Source organism: Plectrocnemia conspersa, unplaced genomic scaffold (genome assembly GCF_051122295.1).
Source record: "Plectrocnemia conspersa isolate PC_06_02 unplaced genomic scaffold, ASM5112229v1 ptg000008l, whole genome shotgun sequence".
In the NCBI taxonomy this organism is placed as follows: domain Eukaryota; kingdom Metazoa; phylum Arthropoda; class Insecta; order Trichoptera; family Polycentropodidae; genus Plectrocnemia; species Plectrocnemia conspersa.
Genome location: NW_028277172.1, coordinates 3129821 through 3148845, shown reverse-complemented (window position 1 = coordinate 3148845; position 19025 = coordinate 3129821). Strand labels below are relative to the sequence as shown.

The window sequence follows — 19025 nt, the reverse complement described above, 5'->3', positions numbered from 1 at the left end:
TAGTTCCAGCGAACATTGGACATTGGATCTCTCGAGTAATTTACAATTTAAATTTAATAATGTCAGTACACAATAATTGGATAAAATTACTTCTTTTTTGTTGGACCCGAGCGTCGGTGACAAAAATTAAAATTTGCAAGTCAAATTAATTTCACCGTCCGCAAAAGTAACCTTAGTATCTGGCGATGCGATAACCTCCCCTCGGCCCAAAAAAAAGAGATAAGAAATATTCGATTACTCGGGCCGACTGCACCGAGAACTTCTATGAAATCTTAATCGTGGAGAATCGACCGGATAGACGAGAAGCCATTCGAGCTCTGATTGTCCACACTTTCAAAGACTCGTTACTCTTTTTATTCACCTAATCACGAAGGTGTTGTGTAACAATGCTCCCGGCTGGCGATAGCCACTGGACCGTATCCGATGCAAACAAAATTATAAAAAAAAAACACCACGAAAAGAACGAACGGCCAAAAAAAGACACAAAATGGAACTCGTGCGACACAATCGAGCTACCGAAAATACTGACAAAACTAGCGAAGAAGTGTTATCTACCGTTTCAGGAAGTGTGTGTCACAATAACTCGACTAGTGTGTCCAAGATGCTTTTTATATTAAATCATATCTATATAAAAGATCTGTGGGAAAATGTGATGATGTTTTTTTTGACAGAAAAACGAAGGCCAGTAAAGGTATTTTTATAAGATTAATTAAAATCATATTCGAGTGTTATTACAAGACGCTGAAACAACAATAACGTTCAGCGTATAAACACAGCTAGGAGGCGAATGTAAACACGTAAAACGAACAATTTACTAAACCTTCTATTTATTTTAGGTTTTATTTTTGATATAGGAAAAACACAGTATTTTATATCGAGATTTATAAAATATTGATATCAACTATAAAAATATTTTCACATAATTGCTGCCAACGTAATAAAATCAATTATTATATTATACGAATTCGCTAGCCTATAACTAATGGCCGGATAAAATATGCATTAAAATCAATCATAAAGCAACGCATGGCCACACTGTGTTTTCGCGTCGCGATATATGCACGTGGTTCCCTGCTAATAATCATGTATCTAATTTTTAATTATTTTTGCGATAAATTGCGTACGAAGAACAACGAGAAGAATATCTCGCCACATACGTGACGTAGTTACAACGCGCCATCGATTCTGGCAATAAAAGGCCAATTTGTCATTTCGGGACCTTGAATTTGTGACGGGAGCGCACAGATCGATGTTTTTTCGTAACGTTTGAACCATTGAATAATATATAAAAGATAAAAAAAAGCATGTTCTATTTAGTAACCATATTCTATGGGGAAGTTAACCTACATTTACTACATGATATAAAAATGTTTTTTAAAATAATTAAATTGATACACAGTGCTTTTTAATCGCTCGTAATAGACAATGAACACGAAAAAGTGGTATTATGGCCAAATTTATTTAAAAGCAATATTTAATTATTCAAATTTTTCTTTAATAATATAATCATCAAACATTTTTAACAAACGCGAAAAATGGTCTTATTGCCAAATTTAAAAAATAAATAATACGAAAAATTCCGTTTAAATAATCATAAGGAACATGTTTATTTTAGTGAATTTTAAATTTGTTTTACAATTCAAATAACAATTATTTTAATTAAAAGCGATTTTAAAATACGAAGACGGAAAGTAATCTTGGTTATAATAATAACATAGCTTATATTTTTAGATAAGCACGAAGAAACTTTCGATAGAAATAATATCTAAAATATCACAACTTGTAAAAAGTCGAAGATATAAAGTATTTTGAGAATACACAACCTGATACAAATTTATTCGAAAAAATAAATAAAATTTTTAAATGTTTTAGAATAGTTTTAAAAATAAAATATCCATTCGCATACAGTAATCTAACTGATTTTTGTGAGAAATACGGGAGGAATTATCATTTTATGGCACACAAGCCGTAAAACTAAAAAATCGACCATGTCAAAAAAAAAGTAAATTTGAATTTACATAAAATATATTTTCAAGCAGTTTGTTTATATTATTATGAGTAATTAAACAAATGAATAACTATATAAACAAACACAATTATAAAAATAAATTATTAGCAATTTAAATTTAAAATAGCACTACTTTTTCAAATATTGCAATAACATGAAAAGATTTGTTTATATATAAATCGATTTTAAAATGCGTCAAATGCACTATAAAGCGATTTCGGACAAATATTTAAAAAATATATAATGAATTTAGTTTGATTGGCAGTTGAAAAATCCCGAATATTATTTGAGTTTTACATAGCACTGATTACTTAAATTATTGCAACAACACGAATTAGTAATAACACAAGTTGGCCAAATATATAGTTAAAAATTTATCGATTATAAAATGCGTCAAATTTACACTAAACACGAATCCACTGTTTTGAGTATAGTTGTAGATATAAAACACTTTTTGAGTTTGATTATAAACAGATTATTTAAAAATGACACTGTCGGATGCGCGAAAAAAGCGGTGTTACGTCCGCGATATTTAAAACTGTCACAGGCGCCGCGCGATACGAAAATCGAATTTTGACAGTGCGACCAGAGGCGTCGCGTGGCGCGCGCCGTCTCCGCCGGATGATTAATTAATTAATCGCCATTTTTGTATTAGGTGAAGTGTTTAGATGTAATAAATGCATTTTTTAAGTACGTCGCGTGGGCGTCGCATTCGCACGTGTCAATGCGCGTGTGTGCGTCGGGGCGCGGTGGTGGTCGCGGCGCATCCCGGCAAAAAGCGTGGGCCGCGGAGAGCGCGCGCTACCGCGGCAAAAACCAGACTGATTTCCAAAAGTGCGCTTAGAAAAAACCTCACCGTGCCACAGGGGCCCGGAACCAACACACGCGAAAAAAAAACGCCACCACCAACGAAAAAATACCCCCCCACCACGAGCGCCGGGCGGCTGCCGGCGTGTACGTACGCGCACGCATACCAACGAACGCTCATCTCGCTGCCGGCGCTAACATCGTCGTCTCCCTCTAGCGCGACCGGCGTCCTATCCTGCGTCTCTTTCCCCCCGGCGTTCAAATAGAGCGCTGTTCGAATCGCCCATTGAGGCGACGCACACTATGGCGCGCGGACGCTTTTTTTCGCTTCGAGTCCTAGACTTTTTGCGTCCGAGAGATTCCCAACTTTTGCGCGATATATGCCGACGATGATTTTTTTCAACCATTTTCTTCTGCATCTTTTTAGCGTGTTATGTATTTACAATTTTTTTCACCTATGTCAAAAACTAGCGACGATCGGTTTAATTTGTATCGAGTGCGTTGTCGCGCGCCTCAGAGATCGCCGACGGCCGGTCTACGAACGTTTTATAATTTAAGCGTACGAAAACATTGCACTGCGCGGCCGTTTATTTAAAAACTTTTTACTTGTATCACGTTTATTGTAAATCTTCCGCTAAAAATAAATACTATTAATATATATCACTATGTCGGTCTTTTATAACAACGAAAATTTACAAGTATAAAATTTACAAAATAAATATTATATATAACATATCTTATTTTAAATTGCTTATAACTTTATATTGATTGTTCCTGCTGTTAAAAACACTCTCTAAGTAGCAGTTAATTTTATTTTAAACCATACGTGCAACTTTCCTACTATTTCTTTGGAAACTATCGAATTATATAAAAAAAACTGATTTTTTGTACAAACGGCATTTTTGATGATCACAAGAAATTTGCAATCCGATATTAAATGAATTACTCATTCAAGCGAGAGATGTCCCTTCTACATCAAAATAAATATCACCGAGAAGAACATATTTGAAATCCCACCATTAGAAATTAAACGTATGAACTTTGTCACTGCAACATAATTTTAACTACGACAAATTTTAACACATTGCAAATATATTCGAATATCAAATATTCAGGTTGAAATTTCTAGTCCAGCAGCTTACGGAAAAAGTACAGATTACTAATGCTCGATATTGAAGAAGCTTTCGCGATAGTTATTTTATCCAGATATTTTTGTCAGGTTTCCCCAATGAGTCAGGATGGCTATGAGTAGCAGAGCCATACATATATTTAATCGGTAAATCCATCAACTATATTTCAAAAGTGCTTGTGTCAATATCAAACGAAAAAGTTTAAAAGACTTTTACAGCGAGCTTAATAAAAATTCTAGAGTTTTATTTTTACTATTTTTAAATTCTTAGTATTTTGGGTAAAAGATTCCCTCATATTTAATATTGCTGTCCTAAAATAATCAATGCTAATGAAGGCATTGCTTTTTCAGCGATGTTTGTACAATTTTTTGCCCTTCGGTTGTAATTAACACTGTTATGTTATGGTTTTTTTCCATAAAGCTTTTGTTATGTCCACTCCACATGTGACAATAATTGCAAAATTAATTTTTTAGACTCCCAAATGTTATATAATGGATAAAAAATAATTGAGCACCGTCCTCTATGTCGCAAGACTCGTCTAACCAATTGATAAAGAAGGAGACAGTTTTACATCTTAGACTAATTGGTAGGTTAGATTATATGATATTTTAATTTTAAGGCAGATAACGACAGTTCTTTAATTTTTGGAAACTTCTGTTTTGTTTTAGAAATCCCGAAAAAATTCTTCAGATGCATTTTTAATTAATCTAACATTTTCCCCTCTTAGTGATTTCCTGACTAATGATAAAGTTTGCAAAATTAACATTCTTGGAAGAGTGCATCCAGTAATTAATTAAAGAGCTTGATTTTTTAATTATGTAATATAATAAATGAAAATTTCAATGACAGATAATAAAAATAGTGAATTTAGCAAAATACCGTATACGGCTCGCGAGCCGCGGTTTGCCAAACCCTGCTTTAAAATAATTAAATATTTTATTGGAATATATGATTACACATTTTTTCTATATATTAATAGTTTGCTAGTATACTTTTTTTTATATGCATTAAAAACATGGCAAAAATAATAACATTATGATATTTGTTTTGCATCTATACGAATAGTTTTTCGTTGATATAAAATAATATGATAAATATTATTAGGGGTTGATTTAGAAATGTAGATCTTGCTTTGCAACATCTACAGCCGATTTTATATGCATTTAGTCAGTATTCAAACGGTCTTTAAGACAGGGACGTCATTTCAGTTTTATTCAGGGGGGTTGTTTTTTTTAATATTTCATTAAAATTCATAGTATTTCATTAAATGACATATTTAGTTTAAATAAAATCGTGCCCTTGCAGTGGATCTAGCGCTCATATTAAGACTTTTTATAGTAATAATACGAGTGAAAATTTAATAAAGCACATCTAAACCGAATTTTGCCCAATAGGAGAGCGCAAAAAACAATCATCCCTTCTCAGAAGTCAAAAATTCACGTCAAAAGCAATAAAATCGTGCCGTCGCCGCCGCAGTGGGAACGCTCGTTACCGAGCGTTCCCACTGCGACGGCGCCGACACGATTTTATTACTTTTGACGTGAATTTTTGCCTTCTGAGAAGTGATAATTGTTTTTGCGCTCTCCTATTGACCAAAATTCGGTTTGAAAATACTTTGATCAGCCCTCTTCTATTAGAAATTTATAGTAATATCGGTAAGGATAGCAATCATATTTTTAAAACATAGTGTAATATCGAAATGCAGATAAACTATGTATCTTGGATTTGATCTAATGATAGTTCAAAAACTATAATTAATTAGTTTTAGAACTTCGTTAGAATAGGGTTGGGTTTGAACAGCAAACGGACGTTTCATTGACATTTTAGAGCAACATATTAGCGCCATATCAGTTCAATTATATTTTCGCACATATCTATTGGTGAAAAAATATTTGAAATATACTAATGAAAATATAAATTTACTAAAAAATTCACTGTAACATGTTTACATCAAATCAAATCAAAATAAATAATGATGGGAAAGTACACATGGAAAAGTTAAAATCATATTATTTTACTAGCACCTTCCAGATAAATTATATTTTTACTGGTAAAAATATATGTCTACCGATGAAAATATATTCATTGAAATGACATATTTTAAAAAATATTTTTGGGATAGATTCGAGACTGTTTTTTTAGATTTTCTTTGAGGGATAACCCGAGAATATCAGCTTTTTTAAATATTTCTATTGAATTAATCTAATATTGAATTGAAAATGCTCCTCCCCCCCCCCCCCAATGACGTTCCTGATAGAAAGCTCTACTTTCAACACAATAGTAGATAACGCAAAATACTCCCTGCTGTTAAGTAGTTTTATAATACCTTATCTACTGATAACCTATAGATAAAACCAAAAAGCGCCACATAAAATCATTTCTAAGAAATTATACGACATCACAACGGCACGTCATAGAAAAACAATCCAACAAACGAGCCCACTTGTTGCTTCTTTATACACACACATGCACGCACGTTCGCCGCACGTAATAATATCGCACATCGTTCGCAGACCGTCGGTTGGCGACGCGAATTTTTATGTGTTGGTTTTTTTCTCTCTCCGTAATAATTATCACGTGCGTGTGCGTTCGCGCTGCGAGTGTGTCCGTGTCCGAATGGATGCGAACACGAGGGATTGATTTTTTAAGCCGGCGTCGGTGTGAGCGAGCGTCGGAGTCACCCCTTGCGAGGCCGCGTTGCATAATTGACGGGGCAGAGGCGTCGCGACGCCACCGACCGGCCGGAGCGCTAGACCACCCGGCTGGGAGCTTTTTTTACGGCACGCCACTGGGTGAAGGTCGCGACTGGCGGGTCTCTCCGATTGTGCGTTATGACGGCGCGAGGTGAATAGGGGGTGGTATGCAAGTATCCATTCAAGAGATACATCAAAAGTTCAAAAGTCAGGGAAGCACTGGTTTAACGCTGGGCAAATTTACAAAATATATTATTTAACAGTCTGGGCTTGACCGGAATTGTTTACGAATGCCTCCAAAAAGTCCCTGTCCAGGATCACGGAAGGGTCATATCCGGGCAATTCGGCAAAAAGCTACATATTAACAGATTAATTTATGTTTGTGGAGTATGTAAGAGTTAAAAAAATAGTAGAAATATATTATAAATTCGATTGTATGATGCTTGATTTATGCATACTGGCAACACTGACGTGGTGGCGGTGAAAGCAACACTTTCATCGGTTGACCACCACGACCGGCGACACCTCGTCCGCCGATCTCATAACATAACATAAAATTCAATAACTATTATATATGTACATACATATAAATTTTACTTCATAATTCCTCAACTGCAGCGGTCTAATCTATGTCTAATTTCCATACGTCATGAATGAAAATGGAACTCTTTGAAATTCCGGAAATTAAATATTTATTCTTCTACAACATGTTCCTTTGATCCATTTACAAATTATTAACGAAAAATTTCACTCTTTCAAATCCCAAAATTGGGACTCTATCTATTATGGAAATGGTTTACATACTATAGCAAACTATTAATTTCAACAAACAACTTCTATATATTAATTATTCTGAATTTAATTTAACTAATTATCTATCTTTTTCTAAAAGAAACGAGCAATATTTGTGCCAATCAATGTAATGCCTACACTACACTCTCTGGAAGTTGGCCAAGGTTGGCCAAAGACGGAAAATATAGTAGGTTACTTCGGTTGAGATCGGTTCTGACCGCTCTAAAATCTCTCGGAAGTTGTCCGAGGTTATCGAGAACGGGAGGTAAAGTGGGGGTAATTCAGTCGACTTGGCCAGCTTCAAGCGCTTCCGAACATTGAAGTCGGAGCTGCTTTTTCGAGCGCGAGCGGTGAGATACTTCCCCTTTTGCTCTCTCGCGTGTTAAGTGGCGAGAGAGAAAGATTATGATATGGTGTTTCGCAAACTGAGATAGAACGAGTAACTCGGTTCAATTTCAGTATGCGCGTAGGTGTCCTATGGTCAACACGCATGTCGAACGCTGCATCGTAGTCACGTGATACAGTTATAATACCACATACTTTTCGGGGACTTCAACAGACTCCTACTGACATCTTTGAATATTTTAGGGCATCAAAATCGTTATTATATTGTTTTTTCATACAAAACTAAATAGTTAGTGGTACTTGATTTTGTTAAAAAAAATCGTTTCAATTATCCTTATGTATTTTCCTAGATCGGTTTATATAAATGTCACACCATAACGAATTCTTGTTTAGAATCGATGGCGACAAATTCTAGGATAGTCACAGATATGGTGTTCGTATTCTGAAGAATCATTTTTATACCTTATGGCATTTTGCAAAAGCCGACAAAGATTTTGCGTAAATTGAATATTTACGACCGAAAAGTTTTCATTGATATTGTATTAGTGAGTGCCCCCACAAACATTTATAATTATCAGTAGCGTAATTTTATTATTATGACAATTTAAAAATTGCGATTATTTGGCACATTTTTCGATCGCGCGCAAACATGCCGGCTGTACGTGACAGAAGCCGCCGTCCGGACGGCATATGAAATTTGCGACAGTGCGGTCGCTTACTCGAAGTCGTAGGTCTAGTCGTAGGTAGGTTCGGACAACTTCCAAAGAATGTAGTGCAGGCATAAAAATCGAGGAAATCAATTTATTGATTCATGAAATAATGACAGTTGCAGCACGTTCCTTTTTACTCAATTCACAAAATATTAATGAAAAATTTCAGGAATTGAGACTATGTAGTGATTGTTACTTTACTAACATACTATTAATTTCATTGAACAACTTTTATAAATTAATTTTTCTAAACATAATTTAAATAATTATTCTAGTACCTAAAATAAATAGCTTCAGAAATGAGCAATAATTGCGCCAATCAATGTAGAAGTCAATGAAATAAATTTCTTGATTCATGAAATAATGACAGTTGCAGCACGTTTATTTTACTTGCTTTACGATTTATTAGCAAAAAATGTTACTTTTTGAAATATCAAATTCGATTCTTGAAGTTGAATCTCAAAAACTGTAATGGAACAAGCTATTACTAAAATTTTAGTGGCTCGGGAATTTCAATAACAGTCATAGCGTTTCCCTACTGATTAGAAGTGTCATATTTAAATGTTTTAGAGAAAGTACCCCCAAACAATCCTAGAATATAATTGTAGTAAGTCGCGTATCACATACAAGATTATGGTATTTGAAATGGAGTTTAAAAAAATATCATATCGTATTACTAATTAAAAAATGCATTTATTTTAATTCGCGTCTGATATTCATTATCAAAAAGTTACTTAAGGATAAAATGGATTCAAAGCTTCTTAGAATTTAAATGTAAAAATAAGCGTTAGATTATTTTAACATTTAATTTCCAGGAATGATAATAATACATCTTTCTAAATTTACTTCAATATTCAAATTTTATTGACTCATTCTGTTCTTAGCATGATATATAATTAGATGCATCCTAAACTAACCATGGAACTGATATTGATTTTTATTAGGCAGATGCAGATGCTAAAATATCTAAACGACGTTTGGTTTTCAAATTCGCGGAAGACCAGTTTTCTCGCCGCCTCCTTCCGAAGTCTTGTCGCGGCAAACGTTCAGATATAATATGAAAAAAAACTTTCAAGGTCACGCGTGCAAAATCAGGTTTTGTGTGTCCGATATCGCCCAGTTTGGTGAACCCGGCAGAGGTAAATCGGCCGCGCCCAAGAGAAAGAAAAAAACGAACTGACCCACAGAGATCCTTTCTTTCTTGGGCACAAAGACGATGCCGATTTTAAAATTGAATCGGCATCCTAGAGGTGTGTTGGCTCACCCTCTTTTGCATAAAGACCCCTCATCAGATTCCAATCGTTACCCACCGAGAACTCCCCCCTCGTTCTCCGCACACAATATTTTTAAGAGCTTGGCCAAATCTAAATTCTAAAACTTTTGTTGGTTTATAAGATGTGCCGAAAAGCAAATATTGGAATAGGACGGTTATTGTGCAGTGAACATTTAAGTTTACGGTCAATATTCTGACGTTCTATAGTTTTATATGCATACATACTCACACACATTTTTAAAGTGAATAAACATAAATGAGATTTTCTTTGAAACAAAGACTCATGTTACTACTGTACAATTATATAAATATTTTCCCAAAGGCGTTCTAAGAATATTATAAATTCCACGAATGAGTATTGCTAACCTTTAATATGTTATATTGTTCTTATTATTATTTTTTCTTAAGCAGGTTAGTTGTTCAATCAATATTTAAATTTCATTTAATAAATATTAATTGTCGGGTTAGATTTAATACATAAATTAAGGAACGAGTATTAGTATGATATAATAATTGTTCGAATCTCTCTTAGTCCAGTCAAATAAGGCGAAATAAAGGCTAAACCTCGGAATGAAAGATACCAAGCTGAAATTTTGCACAGACCTTCGTTTTGATGTTCTAAAGACAGGGTGAAAAGTCTCATGAAATATCGTGTCTGCTAATCAAGATATCAAAGGTCAAAGGTCACAAAATTTGGTTTTTTGCAAATATCTCGCGTTTTATGCGTTGCACGTCATTAGATGCTTCACAAAACTTGTAAAGCATAAAATTATCTACAAGTTTAGTTATAATATTTGTTTTGTATCATTAACAGTTTTTGAGATATAGCGCGAAGAGTGGGAGGCGTACATCCGTTTATAGAATCCAGCGAGTATTTCTACCTGCTTAACTTGGTATAAGCTTTGAAAAAGTAAACAATCGTGAAAAAAGTGGTCTCGGCAAGTCGTTTGAACCATAATTTTATTACTTTCTTCATTGTATTATTAGGAATTAAAAATGAAATATTGCTCGACAAGAAATTTGTGCGAAAAATTGAAAGAGTTGAGAGATGTCCTTACGGAGTATGTACCAGATGATAAGAAGATCATTTACAAATTAAGAGAAAAATATTTAACTGATATTATAGTTATAACGAAGATTGGATCATTCCCTATTTTTTCTTTTCGCGATGCTCAAGCTTAAGTTTTATCCATAGCTTGGTATGAAAATAAAAAAGGCACTTCGGAAGAAGAGCACTTGCGCGTAGTGGAAGCTGCTGCGGCGATTATTAGAGAAGATATTCGATCTTCTGTTGTTGAGACCAAGTCTTATCCGCCCCCGAGTAAAATATTAATGAAGAAATTCCGAAAACTTTATTACATTTTCTGCAAGACGGGGCATTTTAAAACGAAATACACAGCTATAAGTCATGCTATAATGACTTCCATACGAAAACGGTCCTTTTCTTCGCAGTTATTAATAGGCCTATCTGTATTTCTTCATAGAAAAAATACAGATAGGCCAAACATCCAAAAAAACTTTTGTATGTTTTGTCAAGTTTAGGTTTTTTCGCTTCATATAGTGATACTGTAAAATGTTAAATTTCAGCTGTTTATCACCCACAGCCTCGTAATCAACCATCATCGTCAAGTGCCTTAGTACAGTATGCAGCAGATAATGCAGAAAAATATTTATACTCTTGATGGCTATAATACTGTTCATATAATGGGAATGATAAAAATAATAACTCCAAAATCTGAAGTTATATCTGATGACCGCATAAAGAAATTTACAACAAAACCAAGTGCAAAGGAGTTAGCAGCACTATCACATATACCCCTTCTAGTGTATGAAAATCATGTCGTACCCGGATTGAGCAAGAGATTCAAGTTCAAAATTTTAATGATGTAGAAGAACTAACCGAACAAATATTTAATATAGTTGATTTGTTGTGGAAGTACGGAAAGTGGAAAAATATCTCACCGTTGCCAGGGTGGAATGGATTTATTGAACAACTTACAAAAAACAATGAGAACTTTGTAACTTCTCGGATTCTGTTTCTTACTTTTATTCATCATTCTGTGAGTAATATGGACACAATTTACACTACATTACAGTGTGCTATAAACACTGCCAAGAAACATGAACAAAGAACATGCTTAATAACTTTTGATCAGCCGTTGTACATAAAAGCACGTGAAATCGTAGCAGCTTCAGATGCTAGCTCAGACTTTTCCAGAGTAGTTGTGAAACTAGGAGGCTTTCATATGCTTATGTCTTTTATTGGATGCATAGGGTATATAATGAATGGAAGCGGAATCAAGGAAGCTCTCAGTACAATTTATGCATCGAATTCTGTCGACAAAATGTTGGATGGTCCCGCTTTTGCAAGAAGTATCAGAGGCCATACGTATTACTTTTTGCATTATCGATGATGATTTTTGAAGATATGGAGATTGAAAGTTATAATGCTTTAGATGAGTTCATTCAGCAGATAACAATTTGCGATGTTTTCTACGAAACTGTGGAAGAATGTACAGGTAACTCTGGCTCCGTAGTTTACATAGCGTTATCCTATAAACGGATGCGCGCTTCCCACTCCTCGCGCTATATCTCGAAAACCATTAACCATACGAAGAAATAATTTAAAACAAACTTGTAGAAAATTTTATTTTCTATAAGTTTTGTTAAACATTTAATGACATGCGACGCAAAAGAGGCGAGATATTTGCAAAAAAAAAACGATTTTTATGACTTTTGACCTTTAATATCTTGATTAGCAGACACGATATCTTTTGAGACTTTTCACCATATATTTAGAACGCCAAAACAAAGGTCTGTGCAAAATTTCAGTTTGTTATCTTTCATTCCGAGGTTAAACCCTTATTTGACTGGACTATCTCTATTCCCCTATAATATTCATAAAAATACCATGTAGCGAATTTTTTCTGCTATTTCTATAGACATCCTTTAAATTAAAAAAATGCATATTTTTTTATAGATGATCAAAATTATTTAATAAATGCTTTTTTTATAAAGAACTGTAATGGATCATAAGATTTTGTTTTAATTTATATTGAATTATTATCCTCAATTAATTAATAAGCCGCGCAGCGATTTTTTTCAAAAGACTTCCTTCTAATAGTATTTTTTAAACATTTAAATTTATTTAACAATAAATCAAAGCTGCCATGTGAAATTTTTATGTCTACCATTAAACTGAATTAAAAAAAAGCCTTCTTTTTAATATTATTTTTTTAAATATTTTACTGTATTTAATAATATTTTATATAATTTAAAAAATTAAGCCGCCATGTGAATTTTTTTTTAAAGAATTCAAAGAAATGATTCACTCAAATGTATCGAAACATATGCATTTTATGACCGTGTAGTGAATTTTTTTGCATTTTATTTTGCGTAATAATTATTTAAAAAAAAATGCTTTTTATTTAATAATAAAACTGAATTTTTATAAAAATATGGTAAAACAAATTGATGTGCTGTGATATATTATATAAATTCTACTTATGATATAAAAATAATAAAATATATTAAATTACACTCAAGTATGAAGCCGCGCAGTGAGATTTTTTCAAAAGCACTTTCTCTAATAATTTTTATTTGAACATCTTAATTTATTTAAAAATGAGGCCGAATTTATATAAATATATGATAAAAAATGTGCTGTGAGATATATAATAAATACCACTTATGATGATACAAAAATATTTAAATAGCGAATTTAAAAGTAGCTCGGTTTCAGATCCCCCCCCCCCCCACCTATTAAACTTAATTTGATAAAATAATTTGCTTATATAAATTTATTGCCGCGTACTGATTTTTATAGCATATGTAAACAATTTAAAGGTCGTACAACATTTTTTATTTATAAAGGCTTTCTTAACATCGAGATGTTTTTATTAAACGCTTTCTCTATGGAATATAAGATCGTTAAAGTTTATTTATATAGCAATATGTATTTTAAAAAATACTTTTTCTTTTGAACTACTATTGAAAATCAATCTTATGTCACTAAATTAATATAAATCAAAAATATTCTTAAGCTGATGATATAATATTCTTATGTACTATAATCGAATGAGTGAAATAGTTAGTTGATAAATTAATTGAATAAAACACTGACCTATTATTATCAATTCTACAATTAAGGCAATGTTATTTTTTAAAAGCGTTTCTAAGAATCGTTCCTTTGAATAATCAAGAACTTAGAAGGCTGTAACTCAAAAAGAGTTCTCCAGTATAACTAATTTATGTATAATATACATACATATCATTTTCTTCAAATTAAGCGGTCAAACGCGAAATTGTAATTAACCTCGGGTCGTTAGAGACACAAAGGTCCGGCTTCAGAGACGCTTCGTTCCTTATAATTTTTAATCTAACTTCTCTATTTTTGAGGCAATCGGAAATGACTCAGCGTCCACGTTCGCCCGGAAGATTTCTACCTGTGGATTCTGACTGGATGCTGCCCTTTCCAGTTAGAGTTAATAAAGCAAAGCTTCTAGGAAGCGACCTGACTCGATTTTGATACTTTGCGGTTGGTTTCCAAGACATCGTCAAACACCAGGCCGCAGGAAGTGAACTGGATGCGAGCCGTTGAATAATGGCAGATGAACAGGAAAATCGAGTCAGGTTTATCTTTTGGGCACATCGGTAGGGTTTGGATTTGTTTTGATTCGCGGAATTTGGACTAAGACCCTTGCATCCTTTTCCTGTCGACCTTTTCTGGTCTATAGTTGCTAGGATTGCTATTATTAAAAAATATGCTCAATCTAATTAAATTGCTTCTCTACGGGTTTCGCAACACTGGTGTCACCGCACTTGGATACAGATGCTCCGCCATTTGAATTTAAAATTTTGAGAATTTGCATTTTGGAACGATCAGATCCAGTGTTGAAATTGAGAATGGGCGGACATTGCAATTTCTTATTTTTGCCATAATGAGACTTTTACGCATAGTCGTTGTTCCGGTTCCGTTTGTTTCGAGACTAGTCTGGGTGTGGTAGAACCAGACTCAAAAACGTTGTAATTATATCTCAAGGTCGTGTTTTGATAAAGTTAGGCCCTCAGAATTTGTATTACATTTTCCAATTTCCATTTTTTAAGAGTCCAATTTAATTTAGAAGTTGTAATATAATAATAAACCATAAACGCCACGACTTCTAGATGATTCTATGTAACATGTAACATAACTAACTGTTTTACAACCGCGTAAATACAACTACTAAGTAAGTAGTGAGACACCAGACTGAAATCAAAGTCATCCATTTTATATTAAATATAAAATATTATTACAGCTTATTATAAGTATATGTCAATATGCATGACAAAGATCGATTTTATCCGATATTAATTTGCGAGATAAAGAATCTGTGGTGATTGATCTGAATTATATTATGATTACGTAATAATATCTAATTCTGATTTACATATTAGAATATCGCATATCTTTCTCAAAACTTTTCACAATAAACTTCGATACTGTAAGCTGATCGGGTTTCATTGAATATTTCAGATCCTAACAACAACATGATTCACTAATAGCACGAAAAATGGAGTTAGAAGTAGATAAAGTATCTGATATTTCTAAATGTAAAAAAATCTTAAGTGAAAAAAAATGTACATAAATATCTTCTTATACATCTTAAAGTAAGATGCGATGTAGATATATTTTTTTTAAATTATTTTAATGACCAATGAACTAATCAAACTGACGGGTTTTATTTGTCGATGCCAAGACATGCTTAGAATTTTTGAGTCAAATTTGTGAAGCAAACATGAGTTTTGTTGATAGCCATATTTGCCAATACGTTATGCTTAAGCCTATTTATTATAAAAAAAACTCAATAGAACCTATTAGTTGTACTTTAGTATTAATCTCAATAGAATAAGTCAGTCATATTTTTATATTATCTTTGGCATTTTGGTGCAAATTAAAAAATGCCAATGATATTAATATATTATGCATTTCATTTGCATTGTCGTTGTTTACCAAAATTACACTCGCCACAGCACCGATAAATCAATACGAATTAATGGCCAAAAATCGCATAAAAATGATAATGCCGCATCGCCGAAATTTATGCGTAAAGTTATACGCACGCACGTGAAGAAAAAATGTGTTTTGACACAATTCGATTCGCACGGTTAATTTCATGATTTATATCATCAACGGACTTTGGCGACTACGTTTTACGTCTACGTATATGTAGATTTGTGCATTTTTTGGAAAATTGAGTTCAACATTTTTTTGCACAGTGTTTAATAGTTGTTAATAATTATTTAATGAGCCGTCGCTCATCGGTCGGTGAGCATGAATCGCTACAAAAAATTATATATATATATATATATATATATGTGTACTACATACATATACGAATTTTTAAATATGTCTGAATTACTATAATTGTGTTGTTGAAATGGTGATAAAACACAATGGCATTCTGTAGTAAGTAGTATGTTTTAATAATTATGATATGTACAATTTACTAGTAGTACAACTATGTTTTTTATAATATCACAGTACTGTAACTTTTTATGATGATGAAAAAAACACAACCTTATACAATAATAAAGCATTAATCAATTTATGATACACCTCAAAAGCGAAACTACCCTTCTATTCACGTCAAATATTTTGCAAGAAGATAAACGCGTTTTTTTTATCGTACCATCGCACACATGTTAGGGTGACCTATTTAAAAATAAATTATCTATGTTGGCTACTTTTATATGCGCCACCTGTTATTTTTATGAGATCGATAGTTCAGGAGCAATTTCCCCCGATATCCTGTCTTCTCTAATGTGACGCATAGTATCCGTTATTTTTATTACACTCTGTTACATTCTACATTATATAATATGGGATTAAAAACGTAGTATTTAAACAATTGCCGATAAGCTACTTATTAATATCAAGTCAGAAGTCTGACGCTTAAGTGCAAAAAAGTATATTTACGAATGGGCGCATGGTTTGAATCGACGCTTTTTTTCCAACCGCCTAATAAACTACCCTCAGAAACCGATCTGGTATGATTTGGGTTTGAAGTATGGCGACTTGTTTATTATTTGAATATTGAATAATAACCGATTAAATATTTTAATATGAAGCTATGAAGAATCGAAAAATACGTTTTTAATAATTAATATAGCCTCACACATATAATTAAATGTTATATTACAAAAATATAAAAATACTAAAATTTTTAGGGCAATGTATTTTACATTTAAAAATTATTAAAAAATTGTATATTAAATTTACTTGCTGCAAAAAAATACTACGGCTCTATATGCTTAAACAATATTAGCATAATAAATTACTTTAGACAGATTTAAAATTAATATTTAATACTACTAATTGACAAAGTCCACAGCTGCATAATATTTACTTGAAAATATGAGAAATTTATGTAATTTCGGCAATTAAAATGTATTTTTCATTCATTGTCGGCTTTTGATTGTTGTAAAAAAATGGTTTTGCGGTGCTTTACGAAATTAAAAATTTCAAAATATTTTACAACAATTACTATAAACAGATAATTATATTTGGATTGGAACTCTAGTGGTGAATATTTGTTATCCTTAGAAGCGATAAAGTGTATTTGAGCAAAATTTGCGACAAGTAGTTTTCAATATATATTTAGATCAAAGGATCTTAAAAAGTTACTATGCAAAATATTATTTGAAACGGTCGGATTGTAAAAACTTTAGACAAAATATTTAGACATCTTTTAATTTGAAACAAACGTGAGATAATTATAAATAAAATTAAAAAAAAATGATCTTGAACTATTTGTTTTATTAAAATGATCACATTTTAAGAAAAATAGCTAATAATGTTTTTATAAAGAAGATACAATAACTGTAAATATTTTGTCACACATATTATATTTTCTGGTGAAATTAAATTAAATGTCAATAAATGTTTTAACTAATTTTTTTCAGCATACAAAAAAAAGCTTTAATTATTTTATTAAAATAGTTTAATTTTTAGGGAGATGATTTTTGACTTTCGTACGCAGAATAACTGCATTAATAGTTCGGTGATTTTTGCGCAAATGAAAATTGCGCATAGCGATAATTTCAAACAACAAAAATTCTGATCATAGATGTTAAATATTCACATACATATGTATATTTAAGAATACGTCAATATAAATATAAAAAAATACATCTGCATATATAATAGATATTAATATGATTTTAATTTAAAAATATCGCTTAAAAAATATTTTACAATTATATTAGTAATTTACGTTAATATTTATGATACAGTTGTAATCCAATAATTACACAATTTTTTACTTAAAAATGAAGAAAAATATGAAGCAGTTGGAATTAATAGTAAAATATATTTGACAATCAAGCAACTACATATGATCAGAATTTTCGTGTGCGCAATTTTCATTTTCGCAATAATCCGGTCACCCGTTAATGTGTAATTAGATGTTTTTGCTATCCTCATACATCAAATAATTAATAAAAAAATAGGTGTAATGTTAATATAATGAAAATGTATTCAATAAGATGATTTAGATCACAAGATATATAATTAAATATTAAAAATTCTGTCATCATCAGCACAACTACATTGCATTATTTATTGCTTGAGTAATATTTCAACTTTTTGATATTCTATATCCGATTTCACACACTAGTTTTCTAAATTATCTGATTCAAGTCATATTATGGGTATGTATGTCCATTTTTTTTTATAAATGAGATACCATTTACATGTGCACGCAATTACTTTATAAAATCTCACGAATGCTTAGTTCCTACACAGCAACAAGGCGAACATTTTAAGATGTAGATAGTTGATAGTAGACAAACATTTCAAGGTCGGCGTAGCTACAGGCCCAAATCTCAAGCTCATTCATCCGATAGAACATCTCGGCGACCATCTGCAGCATGACTTTTTAATATAATTATATAATATAACCCCTCCACCTTCCATCTAAAAAAGCGTCCCATTCAACGCGTGTCCCACAAAATTCGAAAAAATACACACACACGTTTCGAACGCAGACTCTCTTTTTACAAAAAGGCGAGACGGTAAAAAAAATCCACCGGACTCATCCTCCCTCTTTCGAGGCGAAAAATTCGATGGGGTGGATGAAAGGGACAGGGGTTCGCACGCTCTCGCTCCCTCGTTGCGCTACCCCTGTTTTTTTAAAAGCCCGTTTCATTTTTATCGCTTTTTTTCGCGACCCGCGAGCCTTCTCTCTCTGCGCCCAGTACTGGGGATAGGGAAAAGACAGGGACGGA

At 32.5% G+C, this 19025-nt stretch overlaps 1 protein-coding gene across 1 annotated transcript in view; it reads right to left on the bottom strand.

Moving 5' to 3' along the window:
* The window catches only part of LOC148232710 (zinc finger protein rotund-like), a 56835-nt gene extending 54004 nt beyond the window's left edge, over positions 1–2831 (bottom strand). The window contains exon 1 of the mRNA XM_088190439.1: positions 2703–2831. The gene's annotated coding sequence lies outside the window, so the exon portion shown is untranslated. The remainder of the gene's footprint in view (positions 1–2702) is intronic.
* Between the last annotated feature and the right edge of the window lie 16194 nt (positions 2832–19025).